Below are 8,924 nucleotides of genomic sequence, written 5' to 3'. Positions count from 1 at the left end.
CTCCTGACCTTGTGATCCGCCCGCCTCGGCCTCCCAAAGTGCTGGGATTACAGGCGTGAGCCACCGCGCCCGGCCTGGTTCCCTCAGTTCTAACAGCCCACTAGCTTTCATGCTACCCTTGGGACATATGGATGTTTGGTGAGGCTGGGAGCCCTGTAACTGTTTCTCTCTGAGGTCTGGCCACTTCCCTGGGGTGTTGTCACAGGACAGGGCACAAGTCCCAGCTGTTGCAGGACCCTGGACCCCTACCCTGGCTTCGAGCAATCTTTTACCCTGGGGGAAATCCACCACTGCCTGCTCAGGTTTCCCTCAGAGCCACTTCCTGTCTCCTCTCCCTCCAGTACACTGTACACTCAGACACATCAGGGGGCTTAGGCTTTTGAAAACAAAGCCAGGAAAGGAAGTGTTTTGCAGGCAATTTCTGCCTTCATCCTGCCAGCCCCTGAGGAAAGTAAAACAAAGCCTGCCTGAGGAGGAAAAGCGGGGAAATACAAGGGGAAATTCCACATTTGTAGCTCAAAAAGTTCTCCTACCTCAAGATGCTTAACGATGAGACAATGTCATAAGACGTGAATGTTGGACATGAAGTCTGTGGGTTGTACATAGATGTTGACGCAGCCTGAACCATACAGTTGGCAAAACTAATTCACTTCACCTACTCATTCCAGATGCAAATTTCCAAAGTTCTGGTAAAAATGGTTGAAGGAATAGTATTACAGCAACTGCCCTTGGCTGTACCAGCTTTACACTCTCTTCCATGCCTATGGAAATCTCTTCCCTGTCTGTAGCTTTAAGCATTACATCTATATGATCGACCATCCCATCTTCATCTCCATCCATGACTTCCTAACTTGAGTTCCATGTCTCCAACAAAACAAAAGGCAGGGTTGGGTGTGGTGGCTCATGCCTGTAATCCCAGCACTTTGGGAGGCCAAGGTGGGCAGATCACGAGGTCAGGAGATCGAGACCATCCTGGCTAACAGTGAAATACAGTCTCTACTAAAAATACAAAAAATTAGCTGGGTGTGGTGGTGCTAGCCTGTAGTCTCAGCTACTCGGGAGGCTGAGGTAGGAGAATCGCTTGAACCCTGTAGGCAGAGGTTGCAGTGAGCTGAGATCTCGCCACTGCTCTCTAGCCTCGGCGACAGAGCAAGACTCCGTCTCAAAAAATAAAAAATTTTAAAAAAAGACAAAAGACAGCACCACCTGGGAATCTCACTTTCACTTTCATGCCCCAAATCAACTCATTGTCTTTACCCCAAGTCAGCTTCCTCTACACATGTCTCATTCCATCAGTGAAACAGGAGGGTAAGGTCTCAGCAAAGTTCTTTCCTCTACAGTGCTGTTAGAAATGCTTGTTCCCTGGTGCCACAAAGAAATAGCACTAGAACACAAATTTAATTTTCTCAGCAAGGCAATTTTTACTTCTATAGAAGGGTGCAACTAGTGAATGGAGTAATGGCAAGAGCACACCTGGACAGGGAAGGGGAAGGAGTTCTTATTCCTGAGGCAGGTAGCCCCTACTGCTGTGTTGTTCCCCTATTGGCTAGGGTTGGACCACACAGTCTAAGCTAATTCCAGCTGGCTATTTTAAAGAGAGCAGGGGTACGAGCCAGAGTGGCAGGGTGAGTAATGTGGTGGGAAAGACGGTTAGGAACAGGTAACTGAAGGTGACTTAGGTCAGAGCAGGTGACCGGGGTGACTCAGGTCAAAGCAGGTGACTCAGGATGGAGCAGGTGACCAGGGGAACAGATGTGAACTACTGATTAGGACTGGCGGGAAAGTTGTTTACTGAAACCAGAAGCAAAGGGGCGAAGAGCACCAGGAAGTTAAACTTTAAAATGGAGAATCAAAGAATAAGAGAGCTGAACATACTGACATACTGATTCTTTGAAGAGAAACTTGGGGTTCACTATATTTAACAATCCCCCATCTTGAAATTTTACAGTTCTTTCTCTTCAAACTTCCTTAACATGTCTTGGCTTAGTTGTTCTGCTTGATTCTCTAAAAGAAAAAGCTTCTCTCAATAAGGTGGAGGAGAATTAAGGGAGGTTTTAGTAAGTGCTGCCTCTGTGAGTCTGTACACCAGCCCATGGATGCATGGTATGACACAACACCCAACAAGAAAGCGTATACTGGCCGGGCGTGGTGGCTCACGCCTGTAATCCCAGCACTTTGGGAGGCCGAGGTGGGCGGATCACGAGGTCAGGAGATCGAGAGCATCCTGGCTAACATGGAGAAACCCTGTCTCTACTAAAAATACATAGCCGGGCGTGGTGGTGGGCGCCTGTAGTCCCAGCCACTCGGGAGGCTGAGGCAGGAGAATGGTGTGAACCTGGGAAGTGGAGTTTGCAGTAAGCCGAGATCGCGCCACTGCACTCCAGCCTGGGAGACAGCAAAAACTCCAACTCAGAAAAAAAAGAAAGAAAGAAAGAAAGAAAGCGTGTACCTACTACGGCTGCAAGAGAAGTAAGAATTGAGGCTATGATTCCCTTCCATTTACCGAACCATTTTTCTAGCCACCTTGTAAAGGGGTCATTTACCCCTGGGTTTTTGGCTAACTCACTGGACAGAGAAGTTAGACCTTGCAATGCCTTTGTTATACTTCCATCAGGGGTGGTGTTGTTTGGGATGAAGGTACAACCTTGAGTTTTAATCATGATGCAAACTCCTCCTCTTTCTGCTAATATCATGTCAAGCCTATTCTATTTTCCCAAGCCATCTGGCTAGTAGCCCCTAATTGCTCAGCTATTCCTTTAACAGCATCTCTAATGTAGTTAATAAACCACTGTTGATTGTAATAAATGTAATTTATCTAATCTATGTTCTAATTGTCACCCATCAAAATATTGACTTAAATCCTGCAGCTATTTGATCTTGGGCTTTAAATTCATCTGGAACTCCTCATGGAGCTCTAATAGTGTTTATATAAACATGGGGGTCAAAGGACCCATGTGAGGCACTTCTTTTTTTTAACGCTTTTCTTTTTTTTTTTTTTTCCTCCATGTTGACAGAATGCTAGGGTAAAAGAGATGACCAATTGGACTAGGGCACAAGTGCTGCTCTAATTACTTGGCAGAGCAGAGTACCCAGCAATAGTCCCGTGCAATACCACCACAAATCTGCTTGGAGATGAACCAGGGAAGACTGATTGGTAAGCTCTTGAAAAGGCTTGGTTTCAGCCAGGCGCGGTGGCTCAAGCCTGTAATCCCAGCACTTTGGGAGGCCGAGACGGGCGAATCACGAGGTCAGCAGATCGAGACCATCCTGGCTAACACGGTGAAACCCCATCTCTACTAAAAAATACAAAAAACTAGCCGGGCGAGGTGGCGGGCGCCTGTAGTACCAGCTACTCGGGAGGCTGAGGCAGGAGAATGGCGTAAACCCGGGAGGCGGAGCTTGCAGTGAGCTGAGATCCGGCCACTGCACTCCAGCCTGGGCGACAGAGCCAGACTCCAGAGCAAGACTCTGTCTCAAAAAAAAAAAAAAAAAGGCTTGGTTTCAATGCACCCTGTTAAGTCTTCAAGGAATGCTAACTCTCCCCCACCACCCCGCCACCCGTTCCTCGGCAGTGAAAGGCACAAGGTGAAGGTGAAGTTAACATCAGGGGCCGCATGGCCCTCGGGGGCTGATCCACAGGGCTCTTAACCTCAGGGAACAGCAGTGAAAGAGTCTTGCATGACTCATCGCCCCAGGCTGTGGGGTTCTGGAAGAAGAGAGCTACCGTAGAGCTCATGCTCCGTCCACGAGAGGACCACCCAACTGGAAAGGGGACAATCTGGGTCTCTGGTCTGTCTGTAACACAAGCCTAACAGTCGCTTTGTTTAGTGTGTGAACAGAATATTTAATCCATTCCAGCCAAGCATTTGCGTCCTGATACCGTTTCAATTGCCATAGTTTGTTTTAAATCTTTAACCTCTACAACAACTACTTTGGTTTTATCATTGGGTAGATAACAAGAGAAGGTTTGGTTAGCGGAGAAGTTAGGAGAGGGAGAAGGGAGTGCAGGAGGTGGCGAGACAATGAAGAGCATTTCAAAGGATCCTGAGACTTCTGCTCCTATGCCATAGAACTCTAGGGAGCAGAGATGGTAATCTGTCTCAATTACATTGGTCTACCTGACAATGGGCAGGGGTAACTCCTTTAGTCAAATGAATATATGGTTTTAAGGAACTGCAAGTACTAGTTGGGGCAGCCTATCCTTGCTCTTCAATATTTTATACAGTATTGGACCAACTTTGGCAGAGAAGATCTGCTCTAGGAGGACAAGATTTCCAGTTTACACTGGAATCTTCGTCAAATTCTTCTCAAATTAATTTATACCAGTTAACAGATTTTTAGTCTGAAAAGAGCTAGGAAGAATAAAGCTACTTTTCTGAAGTGGAGAGTTGCCTCTGACTTGGCAAGTCTCCACAGAGTATAACAAGGCAAGCATCAAATGTAATAGTTTGAGGCGAAATCGACTTGGTTACATTAATAACTAGGTGGTCAGCAATAGAGTGAGAAAAGAGGAAGGAGTAATTAAATAAATAAAACAAGAGTTAAATTTTTCTCAGCTTTAGTTTGGTAGGGTTTTCCCCTGGGACCATGGCCCATGACTCTGGAGGGAGTGGCACTTTCCTGACTCGGGTGTGATGGCTCCATTCTTTTTCTGCTGTCCAGACTGCAGTTTCAGTAGTTAGGAGCACTAGGTAAGGTCCTTCCCAGGCCGGTTTGAGCTTTTACTTCTCTCCAACTCCAGTGCTATTTCTTTGCAGCATTGGGGAACAAGCATTTCTAACACTGCCCCCTTATAAAAGCCTCAAAATGCCTGTACAAGTCCATGACTTAGGGGACTTAGGGGCTCCTTTGTGGAAGCTGCTCTGTTACCACCCTGCAGGCAAATAAATGGATTGGATGGAGACTGGTCCCAAGGGCATCTAAGCTATTGGCCAATCCAGACCTTCTGAAGTAGCCTGGAGTGAAAATCCAGACCAACAAGAACACCCTCTTTTAAACAGTGACCAGCCAAACCATCAGATCCTCTCTGTTGGGGCTTTAAAGAGACACAGACAGAGGGGGTTGTTACTGGCAGGAGAGTAAAAACAGAAACAGGAAGAGTCAGTAGCTGAGCCACCCTAATGAGTCTCCAAGCATGTAAACTAGATCATCAGGAACTCTGCTGATATGATTCTCTCCTACAGCAGGGGAGCTTTCTGGGCAGTTGGGAGTAGAGGAGTAGAAGAAAGTATAGCAGATGTTTCTCTTCTTTTCACTTTCTCCTCCCTCTTTTCCTTCTTTTCCTTTTCTTATCCATCCCCGCCCCTTTTTGGTTTTTTTCATCTACTCAGTGTCTGAATACCTCCCTATTTGAGAGACAGGGCCACAATTCTCACTATGGAAGCTGTGAGAGTCAGGTACTTTCTGACCTCACACCTTGGAAGCTGGAGCTTGGGTACATGATCCTGCTAGTGAACCAGAGACTCAGGGTCAGTTGAGAAATAACTTACTGCTGCAGCATCAAATGTTAGCCTGACAGCATGTAGTATGCAGTGGCTATGGTGCCAACAGCAGTGTGTTCACCTGTCAGCACATAAAACTGCAGATCTACAGAAAAGTTGAAAGATTACAATGGATATACCCTTTACCTAGTGAATTAGTTATCTATTGCTGCAAAACAAATTACTCTAAAACATAGCTTCATGGGAAGAAACATTTATCACACCACAGTTGCCATGGGTCAGGAGTGCAGGCACTGCTTACCTGGCTCCTCTGGCTTGGGGTCTGTCACAAGGCTACAAATCAAAGTGTCAAGTGGGTTGCAGTCTCACATGAAGGCTTCACTGGGGAAGGACCTGCTTCCAAGCTCATTCATATGGTTGTCAGCAGGATTCAGTTCCTCACAGGCTGTTCGACTGAGGGTCTCAGTTCTTCACTGGCTGTTTTCTGGAGGACTCCCTCAGTTCCTCACATGTGAACCTCTTCCCCATGAGGCAGCTCACAACATGGCAGCCCATTGCCATCTGAGCAACTGAAGGAGAGAGAATTCAATTATGGAAGGAACCTCCCACATGCTATTTGCTGGAAGCCAGTCTCTAAACCCAGCCCCTACTCACGGTAAAGGGATTACACAAGGTGTGAATTCCAGGAGGGAAGGTCAGAATTCACTGAGTGCCACCTTAGAGTCTGTCAACCACAGATTCATCAATTACTAACATTTTATCACATTTGCATGTGCTCCCCTTTAGATAGATAGCTACAAATACAGATACACAGTTTTGTTTGTTAAACAACCAAAATTAAGTTAAAGATTGATATGGTTTGGCTGCATCCCCACCCAAATCTCATCTTGAATTCCCACATGTTGTGGGAAGAACCTGGTGGGAGGTAATTGAATCATGGGGGCAGGTTTTTCCCATGCTGTTCTTGTGGTAGTGAATACGTCTCACAAGATCTGATGTTTTCAAAGAGGGGAGTTTCCCTGCATAAGTTCTCTCCTCTTGTCTGCCGCCATGGGAGACATGCCTTTCACCTTCCACCATGATCACGAGGCCTCCCCAGCCATGTGGAACTGTAAGTCCATTAAACTTCTTTCTTTTGTAAATTGCCCAATCTCAGGCATGTCTTTATCAGCAGTGTGAAAACAGACTAATACAAAGACATTATAACATTTCCCCTCTAATTACTTCAGCATGTATCTCCTAAGAATAAAAACATTTTTCTACATAACCACAATGCCATCACCTCCCCCCAAACTTAACAATTGTGCTATATCACCATCTAATATCAGCCCAAATTCAACTCTCTCCATTTATCCCCCAAATACCTTTTATAGCTCTTTTTTTCCTGCTCCAGTATCTACTCAAGTTTCCGGCATTGTTTCTGGTTATTGTCTATTTAGTCTCTTTTAATCTAGAACCATTCTTTCCAATACATTTATTTCTGGGTATTGTTTTTCATACTGTTGACATTTTTGAAGAGTTCAGGCCAACTGTTTTGTGTAACTGTTGCCCACACAACAGGTGGTCTAGGTCACTTGGTAAGTGACAACCCAATGGCCACAACCAAGCAGGATTTAACAAGGGGATTTTATTACTTACAACTAGTAAAAAGAACAATGGGTATAGATAGCTCCCAAAGCAATGCCTCCCTGAGCTCCGGGCTGTGTCAGATTTTATACGCATAGGGTAATCAGGCATGATCTGACTGGATCTTGCAATGAGGTAATGCCAAGAGGCATGATCTCACTGGATCCTGCTAAGGAGTGATGCCAGAGCTCAATCTGATTGCATCGTAGATCCAGCCACGCAGTGTCAGCTTCCTAATCCAGTCCCTGCTCCTCTGAGCACTTAGGTTTCACCCTGTGGCTACACACTTGGTTAATCTGGGCCTGCTCAGGTTACATGACCTGAGGCTCCATTAGCAACTGAAAAACACTCATAACTTTGTTACATAAAAGTTGAACCAAATTGGTCTGGTGCAGCTACATAATATCCCATATTCTGGAGATGATTACTTCCTAATGGTGTTCATCTTATACCAGTATCTACTGTATTTCCTGTAAGCAGGAAGTTAGGTTAAATATTTTTGGAAAGAATTCTACTTAGGAGGCATATCTAGTAGTCCCATTATTGGTGATGTTTGATCACTTGGTTAGGGTGGTAACTGCTCAGTCTTTCCATTATAAATGCATAATTTCCCTTTTGTAATTAGTAAATAATCAGTGGAGTAATACTTGGGAGTCTGTGTGAATACCTTGTTCCCAGAAACTTTTTTCCCAATAGTTTTAGCATCCATTAGTAATCCTTATCTTGGTTAATTATTACATTTCAGTTTCCAGAAGGGTAATTGTCTAATCTAACATTCCTCTTACATTTATCACTCTGTAAAGATGAGCTTTTCTTTTTCTCTCCCTGTTTTCTTTTGTTTTGTTTGAGATTGACTATGGACCATGATTTTCAAAAAATTATTATATTATAATCAATTATAATTATAGATTACAAATATTTATTTTACATTAACATTTAATACATTTATTATATATTTATATGTTAAACATATTACATAGTACTATATATTAATACACTTAATATATTTAATATATAAACATCTTAAATATAATCATATATACTTAACTATATACCTACTCATTATATTGAAGTTAATTATACATCTAAGTATATAATTATCTCAAATATAAATACAATTATACTTAAAATATAATTAAATTATAATTAACATTAATTTTTATTTGCAGATTGTCCCAAATTTGGCCAATGAAAAAGTCCTTCAAGGCCGAGTGTGGTAGCTCATGCCTGTAATCCCAGCATTTTGGGAGGCTAAGGCAGGTGGATCACTTGAGGTCAGGAGTTTGAGACCAGCCTGGTCAACATGGTGAAACCCTGTCTCTACTGAAAGAAAAAAAAAAAAATTAGCCAGGTGTGGGGGCAAGCACCTATAATTCAGCAGGCTGAGGCAGGAGAATCACTTGAACCCGAGAGGCAGAGGTTGCAGTCAGGTGAGATCGTGCCACTGCACTCCAGCCTGGGAGAAAGAGCGAGACTCTGTCTCAAAAAAAAAAAAAAAAAAAAAGAAAAGAGAAAAAAAAAAGAAAAAGTCCTTCAAGTTGGCTCCTATATCATTTTTTAAAAAAACAGCTTTATTGAGATATAACTTCCCTACCATAGAGTTCACTCATTTACAGTACATAGTTCCATGGTTTTAGTTTATTCACAGAGTTGTGCAAGCATCATCACAGTCAAGTTTAGAACCATCAAATTTAGTTCATGACCCCTAAAAGAAACTGTACCAAAAGCAACGGCAGCAAAAGCCAAAATTGACAAATGGGATCTAATTAAACTAAAAAGCTTCTGCACAGCAAAAGAAACTACCATCAGAGTGAACAGGCAACCTACAGAATGGGAGAAAATTTTTGCAATCTACTC

Source organism: Colobus angolensis, unplaced genomic scaffold, assembly GCF_000951035.1.
Source record: "Colobus angolensis palliatus isolate OR3802 unplaced genomic scaffold, Cang.pa_1.0 Scaffold24, whole genome shotgun sequence".
Classification (NCBI taxonomy): Eukaryota; Metazoa; Chordata; class Mammalia; order Primates; family Cercopithecidae; genus Colobus; species Colobus angolensis.
The sequence above is the reverse complement of the archived record's forward strand: the minus strand, read 5'-3'. Positions refer to the sequence as shown.